Source organism: Schistocerca piceifrons, chromosome 2, assembly GCF_021461385.2.
Source record: "Schistocerca piceifrons isolate TAMUIC-IGC-003096 chromosome 2, iqSchPice1.1, whole genome shotgun sequence".
Taxonomy (NCBI): Eukaryota; Metazoa; Arthropoda; class Insecta; order Orthoptera; family Acrididae; genus Schistocerca; species Schistocerca piceifrons.
In genome coordinates, this window is record NC_060139.1 from 992,222,233 (window position 1) to 992,235,447 (window position 13,215).

The window sequence follows — 13,215 nt, forward strand, 5'->3', positions numbered from 1 at the left end:
AAAGAATACAATAAAACACATAACAGTTAAAATACACAAAGTAGTGTAGTTATTTATGCAGTGTTAAATGCTGCCAGTTAACAATAAGATGCAAAAAGTTGTCGTGTGGAAGAGTTTCTCAAAAACATTTTCTGAAATCATTATACAGAGAACAACTGAAATGAATATGTTTGCTGATGCATGTTGGCAGACTAATGTAGGAAAAGTTCATACCACTCATAATAATGAATATCAGTTATTGTATGTAATAATGGAATCCAACAATCTGCATCCTGTCTGGAGTTAGATTAATCATAATCCTTGAATGTAGTGAAAGTTAATCGCAACTATGTAAGTAGTCTCAACTCAGAGTAGCTGTCAACTGAAGAAAATCTTCTGTTACCCTTCCCAGCATGATCTGGCATTTAATTTTGTTTATTTGAGTAATTTACTATAGTCTTTAATCTCGTATTTAGCTGGAAGCTTGGCGCTCATACTACAAAGTACAGTTTTGTATGAAGTAAATGACAGATTTATGTATGAATGCATCCAGTAAAATTTCCACTCATCAGTAACATGAACCAACAAAGACCTCAGTCTCTAGCTCACCTTTCATATCATGAAAATGAATCTTATTTGGCTGCTCAATGTAGATCACAAGGAAATAGTATTCTGCAAACTGTTCATTATTTCTACACTGCTAAAATCATCATCATCATCATCACGCGATCAGGCCCAGAGGACCGCGCGCCACCACAGTTAGAGCTCTCCATCCGTCTCTGTCTTCTGCTATCTGTCTCCAGTTTTCCGTGACTCCCAGCTGCAACAGGTCTTCTCTCACTCCATCGATCCACCTCTTTCTAGGTCTTCCCACTGGTCTGCTGCCTGACAGGATCCAGTCCATTGTGATTTTGGGCCATCTTGTTGCCTCCATTCTAACAACATGTCCAGCCCATTGCAGTCTTTTGCTTCTCATCACTCCCAAGATGTTAGGCTCCTTGTACAGCTCTTCTAATTCAGTGTTATGGCGTCTTCTCCATTCTCCAGTAGTCTGATCTCTGACTGGTCCAAATATTTTCCTGAGGACTTTCCTTTCAAATGTTAGCAGTCGCTTAAGGTCTTGTTTTCGAGTGCTCCAGGTCTGAGAACCATAAAGTACTACTGGCATTATTAATGTCTTATACAACCGTAGCTTTAGTTGTTGTGAGACACTTCTACATTTTAATATAGGGTCTAGAGAGTGATAGTATCTGTTTCCCACCTGCAGTCGTGCTTTTATCTCTGCTTCAGTTGATGTTACTTCTGTAAAAAATGATCCAAGGTATTTGAACTCTTTCACATGTTTATACCTGGTGTTGTTCACAATTAAATCTTGAGAGTTCAGGATCTTTCTTCCTATGGTCATATACTCTGTCTTTTCAGAGCTAATTTGTAGACCGATCCTAGCTGCCAATAACTCCAAGGTCTGGATACTTCTCTTCAGATCATCTTGTGTGCATGCTAATAGTGCAATGTCGTCTGCATGGGCCAGATATGTAATGTGTTCATTACCAATTTGAATGCCCTTGATGTTTTCTTTGTTGAAATCCCGCATTACCTTCTCAAGTGCCAGGTTGAAGAGGACAGGTGATAGCCCATCTCCTTGGCGTAATCCTGTTACAACTTGGAAGCTTTCTGTCATTTGGTTGCCTACCTTAACCTTAAGTTTTGTATCATTTAGGCATACCTCTACCAGTTTGACCAACTTCTTTGGTATACCAAACTCTGTCATAGTTCTAATCAGGCTAGGTCTATGTATACTGTCATAAGCCTTCTTGAAGTCTACAAACAGGAGATGTATCTCTCGTCCGTATTCGTACATTTTTTCACAGACCTGTTTCAGGACAAAAATCTGGTCCGTGGTTGATCGCCCTGCCTGGAAACCTCCTTGGTATTCTCCAATTACGTCTGTTGCTATAGGTTTTATTCGTTCTAATAGGCAGTTGGAGAAGATCTTATAACAGGTGTTGAGTAGCGCTATGCCCCTGTAGTTGTCACATACGGATTTGTCTTTCTTTTTATATATGGGGCATATCACAGCTACCTTCCATTCCTCTGGTATTTCATGTTTTACCCAAATTTGCTCGATTAGCTTGTGGATTTTGAAACAGAGGATTTCGTCTCCAGCCTTGAGAAGTTCAGCAGGAATACCGTCCTCACCTGGACTTTTACCATTCTTAAGGTTTTTAATCTGGATCCTTATCTCTTCAGTGGTGGGTGGAGGATATTCTGGATCTACTGTTATTGGTTCATCAAACTCAAGTAATTCTCTGAAGTATTCCATCCATCTTCTTCCAATTTTTTGATCTCCTGTTAACATTCTTCCATTGGCATCTTTTATAAATCTGTGTTGATGGTATGTCCCTCCTTTAAAACTTTTCACTTTTCTATAAAGTTCTTTATACCTATTTCCATGAAAGTCTTGTTCAGCTTCCTCCATGATACTTTTAACATATTTTCTCTTTGCTTTCCTCAATGTGGCTTGGGTCTGCCGTCGTGTTTCTTCAAACTTCGATTTTTCTTCTTCTTGCATATTGCTTTGTATCCACAGTAGTTTGGCCCGTTGTCTCTCCCTGATAGCTCCCTCACACTCCTCATTGAACCACACTCTTTTTCCCCTAGTTCGCTTTGGTATTACTTCTTGGGCTGTTTCTTTAATGGTCTCTGCAATTGCCTTCCAGTTCTGATGTACCACAGTATCTCCTTCCTCTTCATTCAAAGCCTCAAAACGGTTTGTTAGTGCTATCTTGAAAGTTCTTCTTATATTATCTTCAGTCAGACTCTCATGGTCATATCAAGTGACTCTTTGCATTCTTTTGTGCTTCCTGGCTCTCCATATTGTTTTCATCCTTCCTCTGACAAGGAAGTCGTCTGCTCCACATTCCGCACCTCTTGCCGTTCTAACATTTTGTATCCACTTCTTTATTCTCTTCTCTACAATTAGGTGGTCAATTTGGTTCACTGTTTTCCCATCTGGAGACACCCAGGTTCCTTTATATATTCTCTTCCTGTCGAAATCAGTACTACTTATAAACAAGCCTTTTGCAGTCGCAAAGCTAACCAGCCTAGTGCCATTATCACTGCTCACATCATGTAAACTGTGCTTTCCGATGGTCCCCATGAAGACTGCTTCTTTCCCTATTTTCGCATTAAAATCTCCAAGGATAATTTTGTAATGTTCACTTGGTACATTGTCTAAAACCGTTTCTAATTCCTCGTAGAAAATATCTTTTTTGATGTCATCGCTTTCTTCGGTTGGGGCATGACAATTTATATATGTGAGTATGTGTTTTCCCGTGTCTATGGTTAGGAGTGAGATTCTGGGGTTGATTGATTTAAAATCTATGAGAGTGGTACAGAGTGATTTCTTCACTGCAAAACCAGTTCCTAGTGAGTGGTTTGTTTCTGAGGCTCCATGGAATATGACATAGTTTTCCATTTCTGTAGCTCCGGTTTCTGTCCACCTCGTTTCTTGCAGGGCCAATAGATCAATTTGATACTTATCTGCCTCCCTTACTACACATTTTGCTGCCCCAGGTTGGTATAGGCTTCAGACATTCCAGGTCCCTAGTTGTATTTCTTTCCGTAGTCCTTGTTCTTGCTCAAGTCGTTTTACAGAGATCAGTCCTATCCGAGGCTCTTCTGTGATGCTAGTACCGGTGATTATTTTTTCCAGGACGGGTTGGTAGCCCGTCGCCAACCCCCAACCTGGAGGACCAGGATTTTTCATTCGGGGTTTTCTCCCGTAGAAAGATTGGCTTCTCCACACCTATAGAGGTCTTTCTGCCCTTTTGTACATATACCAGGGAATGACAGGAAAAGGAAATGGTGAGGACAGGTTTGGGATAGGAAAGGGAAGCGGTAGATCGTTGTGGGACACACTTTGTCTGGCTCCTCCCCTTTGGCCTGTCCGGCATGGGTGACCCTGCTGGTAGCTACGCTACCGCCGGCATAGCCCTCCGGATCCGGAGCACGCAAACCTCCTCGCCCGCACGGACAGTGCTACGTTAAGGCGGTGTCCCCTGAGGAGGACACTGCTAAAATAACTCTTCTTTTCACACTGCTAAAATAACTCTTCTTTTCACAAAGTAACAGACTTTTCTCAAAATTACAACACACTCGCAACTTCCTGTCTTATACAACACTGTCTTGTCTTGAGCCAGCATACTTGTCAGCTGTCTTCTCTTTGTTTGTGAAACTTTTGCATAGATATAATTTTTTACATTGGGCCATAGCTTCCAGAAATACATAGACAATATACACAGGAACATACTTCTGCCATAATGGCAAAAGTGCTATTGATATCGCCCTCATAAGAGGAAACATAAAAGGGGACATAAGCCCACTTTGGAATGCAAACCACAGGCCTATAAGAAAACACATCCTGATGAACATAGTCATACAAAGTGATTGGAAGGCAAGAGAGAACCAAGAGAAGAGACTGCTCTCAAGGAGACTGGATCCAAGGAAAGTGGAAGAATACCACGACCAGATAGAACAAATTGAGTCCTTAATCGACAACTCAAAAGTAGAGGAGGCAGCACTTGAATTGGAGAGACTCTTAAAACAAGCAACTACCCCCAGGAAAGTGAGAAGAGCTAAACCATGGTTCGATCAAGAGTGTTATCAGCAAAGGAAAGAAATACTCCAAGCTTTACACCGACTAAAAACGGGCACAGATAATCACTCACTACTACAAACATACACTGCGAAAAGAAGATCCTACAAAACACTAACAAGGGAGAAGAGAATGGCACACAGGGAAGAAGAGGTAAGAAGACTAGCTGAAGAAGCCAGGAGAGACCCATTCATTGCAATCCACCCCCGAAAGCAGGCAGTCACACTATATAAGCATGGAAGAATGGACGAGACATTTCAAAGACATTCTCAGCAAAGATGGTAGAGAAGGAGCACAGGTAGCAAGTCAAGAGCTCACACCATGAGAGATGGCAGACTGGTCCCCACTCACTCCGAATGAGGTCCGAAACATCATTGAATCAACAAAAAGGAAGAAAGCAGCGGGACCGGACATGCTTTACAACGAATACCTTAAAGACACAGCCCATCTGCTAGCACCAACCTGGACAAAACTTTATAACAAATGCATTGAAACAGCAAAAATCCCAGGCCAGTGGAGAAAATCAATAGTAAGGGTAATGTACAAAGGGAAGGGCGACCCAAAGGACACAAACAAATACAGAGGAATAGCCTTGGAAAACAACCCTTTTAAGGTATTCACAAAACTAATCACAGGAAGAATAAGACACACTTTGGAAGACCACCTCCCAGAATCTCAATTCGGGTTCAGGGAAAAAAGATCCACTATCACAGCAGTGGAACTGCTTTTAAAAAACATATGGGAAACCATCGATAAGAAGCAAAAATATTATGCTGTATTCATAGACTTCACAAAGGCCTTTGACCTCCTCGATCGATCATTAGTAAAAAGGATGCTCGACGAAACTGTGGGAAGAAACAGCATCTGGACGAGGATTATAAACTCCATAAATGAATGGAATGAGATAAGGATCTCGGACAACCTCGACCTGTCTGAACCAATAAGGCAAACAAACGGAGTACTCCAAGGAGACCCACTAAGCCCGCTCCTGTTCATTCTGGCAGCAAAGGACATTATGGAAATCGCTCATGACAAAGATGTCAAAGCATATGCCTACGCGGACGACATTGTGATAGGCTCAAAAAACTTAAAGAAACTACAGGAGACTATAGAAGACGTGAAAAAATGGTGCACAAAACACAAGTTTGTAATCAACACCGACAAAACGGAAATGATGGTATTCAGACCAGGCTGGCAAATCCCAAAAACGACAAGAATTGCACTACAAGGAAAGCAAATATCTATCACAAAAGATTACAAATACCTAGGGATAACACTCCAGCCATCCGCAAAGTGCTTCAGTAAACACACAACAGAGAAAGCGACACAGGCCATCAGAGTGATAAACGAAATAAGTTCCATCAGAACATTAAATCTAGACACAGCTATGGCACTCTTCAAATCAAAAGTAGTACTGATACTGGCTTATGGGATAGAAATCATATGGATACACCTAAATGAAAAGAGAAACATTGGAAAGAGTAAAGGCAACCTATGTCAAAAGAGCATTAGGGGTAGCAAAAACCACAAGATCAATATTAGTCTACCTTCTCGCCCGAGAATCTTTCCTCATCGAGGATCTAAGGGCAAGGTTCTTACTTCCCAACACATCAGCATCGGAGAACCTACTAAGATCACTACTCAAGAAAAGAGAGGAAGTACCAACAGAATTCTATGGATCCGGAGCCATGATCGACCGCACTTGGACAGCTGCAAATTTTGAGATGAGACACGTATTTACAAGACTCGCAGTACACGGATTCCACCATGAAACTTGTGCAAATACAACATACCACAAACTGTCAAACCTTTGCAAGTGTACACTGTGTGGACAGTCTTGTGAGAGATACCATATAGAAATATGCAACAAGAGGACCAGATCAATTAGAGACTATGCAATAAATGATTCAAATGATAATCTGTTATAATACCTGCACTGAATGTAATCTACTAAGAATTATGCAGACACTCAACACATCCTTGTAATTCTTTCTCAAATGATTGTCATCTAATGTATAACTATAATGGCTATTTTGCTGCAATAAATCGTTTATTATACACAGGAATGTTGTGAATAATATTACAATTCAAAATACAAAATCAGTTTACATTACACTTTCTCATTACACATAAATCATAAGATAGCTGAAGATACTGAAGTGGGGTGATGTGATTTAGTTATATATTTTTTCAAATTTTTATAAATAATAGTAAGTCTTTCAAGAAGACCAAACACCTGCTATTGTTACATTTACCTGTAATATTACTAATTCTTACTAATGTTTTATGAAGTAGTATCCACAGAAGTTATCACTGTACCTCATTTTTTCTTAATAGTAACAGCTATGGAATCTTCTTCCTTGGCTTTTTTCTTACTAGATAAATAAATTTCTTCTGATCTTGATCATCTCACATTAATAAGGCTTCATCCACTTGATATAAAATGCCATAGTAGGAATCTCATTAGACATAGGTTTTTCCTCCTACTCAATAAAACCCTACTGCAAACTCATAATAAACACTGTATTGAATACTTTTTGAGACAAGTTTAGACTTTTCTTCTTCACATAAAAGGTGGAGCATCTCCATAAAAGTCCCACCATGGCAGCATCTGAAACAACACAAGTGATTAATAAAAGAAAACTGTTAGAAAAAGAACATTAAATAAATTGAAAAACTGAGATAATATGGATTGATTGATTGGTTGATTGAGGCGAGTCATGGGGCTAAACAGCGAGGTCATCAGTCCCGCTCCGAGATAACATTGACTTTACTGGACAACAGTAAACAGTAGTTGTGCACTTTTTTGGTTGTTTATTGTTTGTTTATTCACTGCTAAGAGTAGCTATTACATTACAATTTCTATGTTAGGTCCTTAGCCTGAAAGGGGGTCAATACCCTTTATTGTATGGTCAGACTTAACAAGTTTTTATTTTTATTTGTTTAGTACTCATACTTGTCAGCTTTTTTTAAAATGTTATTTAATATTCATTTTACAAATTCTTTTATACAGTAATGTTATTTACAATATTTAACTTACGTTTTTCTTTTCTTCTTCTCTGTGCCCTCCTTAGATCAATCTGCACTGGGCATATTGATTGTTTAAGTTCAATCTCCATTCCTCATTGTTACCATGTAACTGACGCACAGTGTTAGGGCCAGATTGTATGTCCTCATAGTACCATGACCTTCTATGTCTCTCATTCCGCCAGACCCACAATGAAAGAGCGATATAAGTCCCCATCTACTAGTTTGTAGACAATGATGAACCCTACATTGCTGCAGAGCCCGAAGAAGCCGTTTTGTACAGTTGACACCACAACAAATGTCCATCGAGGACAAAGTAAATCTGTTACCTCCATTTCTTTCATCACTTCCCTTCTGTAGCCATGTCCTGTGCTGTTGTGCCACTATAGGTTTAACTTTGTTTATCCTTGTCATAGGTATACCCTGTATTCATACTAGTAAACCAATCTTATCCCTTTTTGCACTTCACCCAGATCAGGTACATCTTGCATCACTATTGTCTAATTGCCTCTCATAGCTAACTACATTTTTAAACATTTTTGAGCTGGCACATTTAAGTTTTTTGCAGTTTTGAAATAGAAGAAAATTAGCCTTATTCTCATTTATTTAGATATTTTCCTATAGTTACAGAGGTTCAGAAAAAGGAACTCCAAATATTCCATCTTCCTTGTCGACCATCCTCATAAAGAAAGCATACAAAGAACGTTAAACATTTACGGATGTAACTTGTCATACTTTTCATTTCTTTGCAACAGAAACAAAATTATAGTTATTGTCGATCAGCAGTAAATCACTAAGGCGTTCTGGATTTAATTGGCTGCAGCGATTTGTTAGTAACATGCCGGCTTTACTAAAGCATCTTTCACTAGGTGCGCTTGTTGCTGGGATACATAAAATACGTCTTGCAAGTGCAGCCAGGCCTGGCAGATCTGTTTCATGTTTACTCCACCACTTTAAAATGTCATCATCATCTCCGGGTGCATTAAAATGTAGAGATCTACTTGATCTGCTGCAGATGATCTGTTGTTCCTCCATTCCTTGAAACGATCTCTCTTTCTGGGTGGCGATGACACAGTACTTGAAGGATCTATGATAATAAACAAAAGAGACAAGTAATACAGAACTGATGTGGAAATCATTGAAACGTTCCTGTAAAAACGAGGTGTTTTATGTTAATGAAATATTATATGAATTACATCATTCCTGTTTCTCTATAGTACACTATCCACTAACTATGCAGAAACAATTATGTTAATGATTGTATATTGTGCCTGTGTAAGTAGCACGCATTTGTTGCACATTGCTAATAATTTCCTGCTTTTCATTTATTTCAAGCATATTAAGATCACGGAAAGACAGCCAAAGAAACGTAGCAATTTTATGCCTGGAAGTGATCACAATCTTCTCACAAAAAAAAGTCAAGGCTCGATTTTTAATCCTTTGTACCTCCTGTTAAAAAATACATATCGGTTAGTACTCATCAATTATGCTAGTTAATTATAAAACTATCATGTATCATAATGAAACAGTGCTTTTAACGCAGTAATTACTCACCTGACAGTCGGTGTCATTGACACTGAAAATTTGTTGCAGTTTGTGAAACCAAAGAAGAACTAACTGGATTGTTGGTTCTTTTTCGCCTTCTAATTCATATGTGGCCTCTTTAAATGGTCTCAGAAAATGTACAATTTTTCCTGCAAGTTCATTATCATATCCTTGCAATCTGTAAGTGGAGTCATTTCCATCAACAAAGCAGCAACTTCGTTATACTAAGTGTGGATTCCAGCATAGTGTACAAGCTGTTCCAGTGTGTGCAGACCTCTTGTTTCAATGATGATTTTAAAGACAAGCAGAGGTCACTTTTCTTAATGTACCTTACAATGTGTTTTGCAGTATTTATTGTTGATGCGATGTTTGGGGCATGATTTAACGAGAAGTTATCTTCATCGAAAGCATGGCTAAGTGCTGTGTTTATACAATGAGCAGCACAAGGAATCCTTTAGTGATTTTCCAGAGCCTTTATTACATTGGCACCCTGGTCGGAGACAAAAACAAAACCATACAACATGTCCGGCAAAATGTCCCAGTCAGCCATCCTCTCTTCAATTTCTTTCATAATATTTACACCTGTCTTCTTAACATCCGGGAATTTTGTTGTTCACAAGAGACCAATCTGTGTTAATGTAATGCATTGTAAGTATCAAATAGTGCACCTGATTATGCGAATCAGTCCACATATCAACCATCGCAGCATGCAATAACAGAAGACATTATGCTGTTTTGTACTGCACAGCTTGTTTTTTGACATGTCTGCTTATAGTAGAGGGATGAGGCATGACATCTGCCAAGTTAACTTCTCCATAATGCACACCTAGATGTATTAATTCTTGGCCTAGTTTTCTGAAACCTTCAGTGAAAACAGCATTACAAGGTCTCATATCTTTAGCACACATTTAAACACATCTTGCTGTAATACTATTTTTTATTACTGCTGGTATCCCTGAAGGAGCTGTATCTTTGTGAGGTTTCTTGCAAATGTGTTTCTGTAAATGAGTGGTTCCTGACTGGAAACAAAATAATGTGCAGCAGTTTATGCGTGATACATACCCAGTAGACCCACTGTTTTCATCTACAACCAACAGAAATGTACTCCATACTTGGCTTTTTAAACCTTCCCGTTTATTCATTGTGTAAACATTGTTTTCAATCTTATGCCTTACTGCACTGGCTTCCTTGTGCTGCATGATTACAGAGAGAGAGACACCACAAATGAGAAGCACGTACTGGCTGCAGTCTCACACGGATAATGACACATGTAATGTGTTTGAAGTTACATGCTATGTATTTGGTCACAGCTTCAATGCTCAGTCACTAGAACTAGTGCGGGCAGCCTATCCAGTTAGGGTGTGCTCACCCCATCTCGTATTTTGTGCTCGCTTGCTTGGTCGTGCAGGACTCTAGTATTTACCACATATTTTTAGCAGTAATTATGTTCCATTACCACACTGATATAAAGTTTTGATTTTGTTATTTACAATTCTTAATGTCTCTTCTGATGACCAATCTACATACCCAGAAAACCATATTCCAAGGGTTGACATTTTCACTTGCGCAATCTGCTGTTTAAAATGCCATTTGATACTCGTACCTTGTGTTATGTGTAAGAGATGGCAGCTGTCAAAATGCTAGTACTGGTGGTTGTTGGAGGGTTTAATGTGAACAGGGGTGTGGATGGAGCCATCAGAAAGGAGGTGGTCAACGTCCAAGAAGATGATACACTACATTGAGGAGAACCATGTGATGTTGAGGTTGTGAAGGACTGAAGACAGGGTGTCTTGGCCCTGTGTCCAGATCATGAAGATCCCAACAATCTACCTGAACTGGACCAGGGATTTGGGGTTTGAGAGGCTAGGAATGCTTGCTATAGGTGGCCCATAGACAATTTGGCATAGGAGGGTGACATGTTGGTGCCCGTGGCTGTGCTGTGATTTGTTTGTATACCTTGCCTTCAAAGGGGAAGTACTTGTGTGAGTTAGTAAGGTGTATGAGGAATGCGGTAGTGGGTTTGGAGCCTGAAGGATGTTGGGAGAGGTAATAGTCAATAGCAGCAGTGCCATGAACATGAAAGGTGTTGGTGAATAGGGAAGTGGTGTCAACAGTGATGAGTGGGGATCCATGTCTTAAAGAGGTGGGAATGGTGGAGAGTCAGTGAAGGAAGTGATTAATATCTTTGATGTGGGAGGCTAGACTTTGGGCAGTTGGTGGAAGGTTTTGATCAATTTTGGCTAATATTCTTTCAGTGGGAGCACAATACCCAGCTACAGTGAGGTCCAGGATCGTTGGGTTTGTGTATTTTTGGGTGCATGTAGAAGGAGGGTGTGTGAGGCATCATAGGGGTGAGCAGGGAAATGGATTCAGGAAGAGTCTTTGGGAAGGGTGTAAGGCTTTAAGCAGGGATTGGTGGTTATATAAGGCTTCTGGAATGGGATCACTCTTTCAGAGCTTATGGGTGTAGGAGTCAGATAATTTGCAGAGGCCTTCCTCTAGGTAGTCACTGAGATTCATAATAACAGTGGTGAAACCTTGGACAGAAAATTGGATGATAAGGTTAAGATCTGTTTTTATGCTGTTTATGGCTGTCCTTTCTTTTGCTGAACTGTTGGTGTTCCTTAGGAAGGGACGTGGGGAGGATGGTGAGGCCACGTTGGGTGTAAGGAAGTCCTGGAAGGTGACGAGGGGATGGGTAGGTGGGAAGGGGGAGGGGGGGGGGGGGGCAGGAAGATCACGGTTCACTGGTGTTAGGAACTGGGAGAGTCAGTGTTCAATTTTGGGATTGTGTTGGCTGTGGATGGAAAGACTAGTGGCAAAGAAGTATTTCCATTGAGAAGATTGGGACAAGGAGGGTACGTCTTTGACAAGTCCAACATGTTTAAATCTGGATGTAGGGCTGAAGGTGAGGCTTTTGGATAGGAATGAATCTTCTCTGGGATTGAGGATTTTGGTAGGAAGGTTAACAACAGTGTTCTGTGATTGTTTAAGCTCTGATTTTGGTAGAGTGTTTGTAGGTTGTTTTGGGGGATGTGGAAAGTTGGAAAGGTCAGCTAGGTGCTATGAGGGGTTGGTGAAGATGAACAGTATGAATAGGATCGGGGATGAATAGTGGTGCCCCAGGCAGCAGTACGATATCGGCGTGTTGGATAACTTATGGAGGTGGTGTCTGGAATGCCCTTCCAGATGCTCGAGAGCAAGGGATTCAATTTTTGAGATGTGATGCACATAGTAGGGACTGCACAGTAGTAATATCTTGTGGAGGGAGCAGAGATGGTTCCAGTATGCCTGTGCCATGGTGATGTTTCTTGCAGTACCGAGTTGGCGAGGGACAGGGACTGGTAGAATCTGAAAAAGCGAAGATCATTGTGAAAGGAGGAGGCTCCTCAGAAAGTAAATTTTATGATTCGGCCATTGGAAGGAGGGGGTGGGGGGTGGGCAAGGGGAAAGCACTGTCTTTTCTTTGTGCCTGTCTGCAACTCAATGAGTCATCTTTACAGCAAGTAGCAGTCTGTCAGAAACTCAATGAGTCATCTTTACAGTAAGTAGCAGTCTGTCCTATCTGATCATTCCATTTTATATTCCTAAAAAGTGTTAGACTTACATATTTGTGTAGTTAACTGATTGCATCTGTCACTCATTGATATTATAGTAATAGAATACTAGTTTTTTGTGAAGTGCACAGTTTTACACCTCTGAACATTTAAAGCAAGTTGCCAATCTTTACACTGCTTTGAAATCTTATATCACGATTTGACTGAATATTTATGTAGATTGTTTCACACAGTATTTCATTTTGGATAGTTGCATCATGTGCAAAAAGTGTGAAGTTAATATAAATGTTGTATGTAAGAACATTAATTTACAACATGAACAGCAAGGGTTACTTCTACATCTGTCAGTGGCTCTCCATCCAAGATAACTTGCTGCATTCTCCCTACCAAAACATGCTTGATCCAATCACAAATTTCCCTTGATATCCCATTCAGACCTGAATTTTTTTT

The 13,215-nt window shown here is 40.1% G+C and overlaps 1 protein-coding gene across 1 annotated transcript in view; it reads left to right on the plus strand.

Annotated features, from left to right (window-relative positions):
- LOC124776746 (dynein axonemal heavy chain 7-like) overlaps window positions 1-13,215 on the plus strand; it is an 881,127-nt gene that overhangs the window by 849,778 nt on the left and 18,134 nt on the right.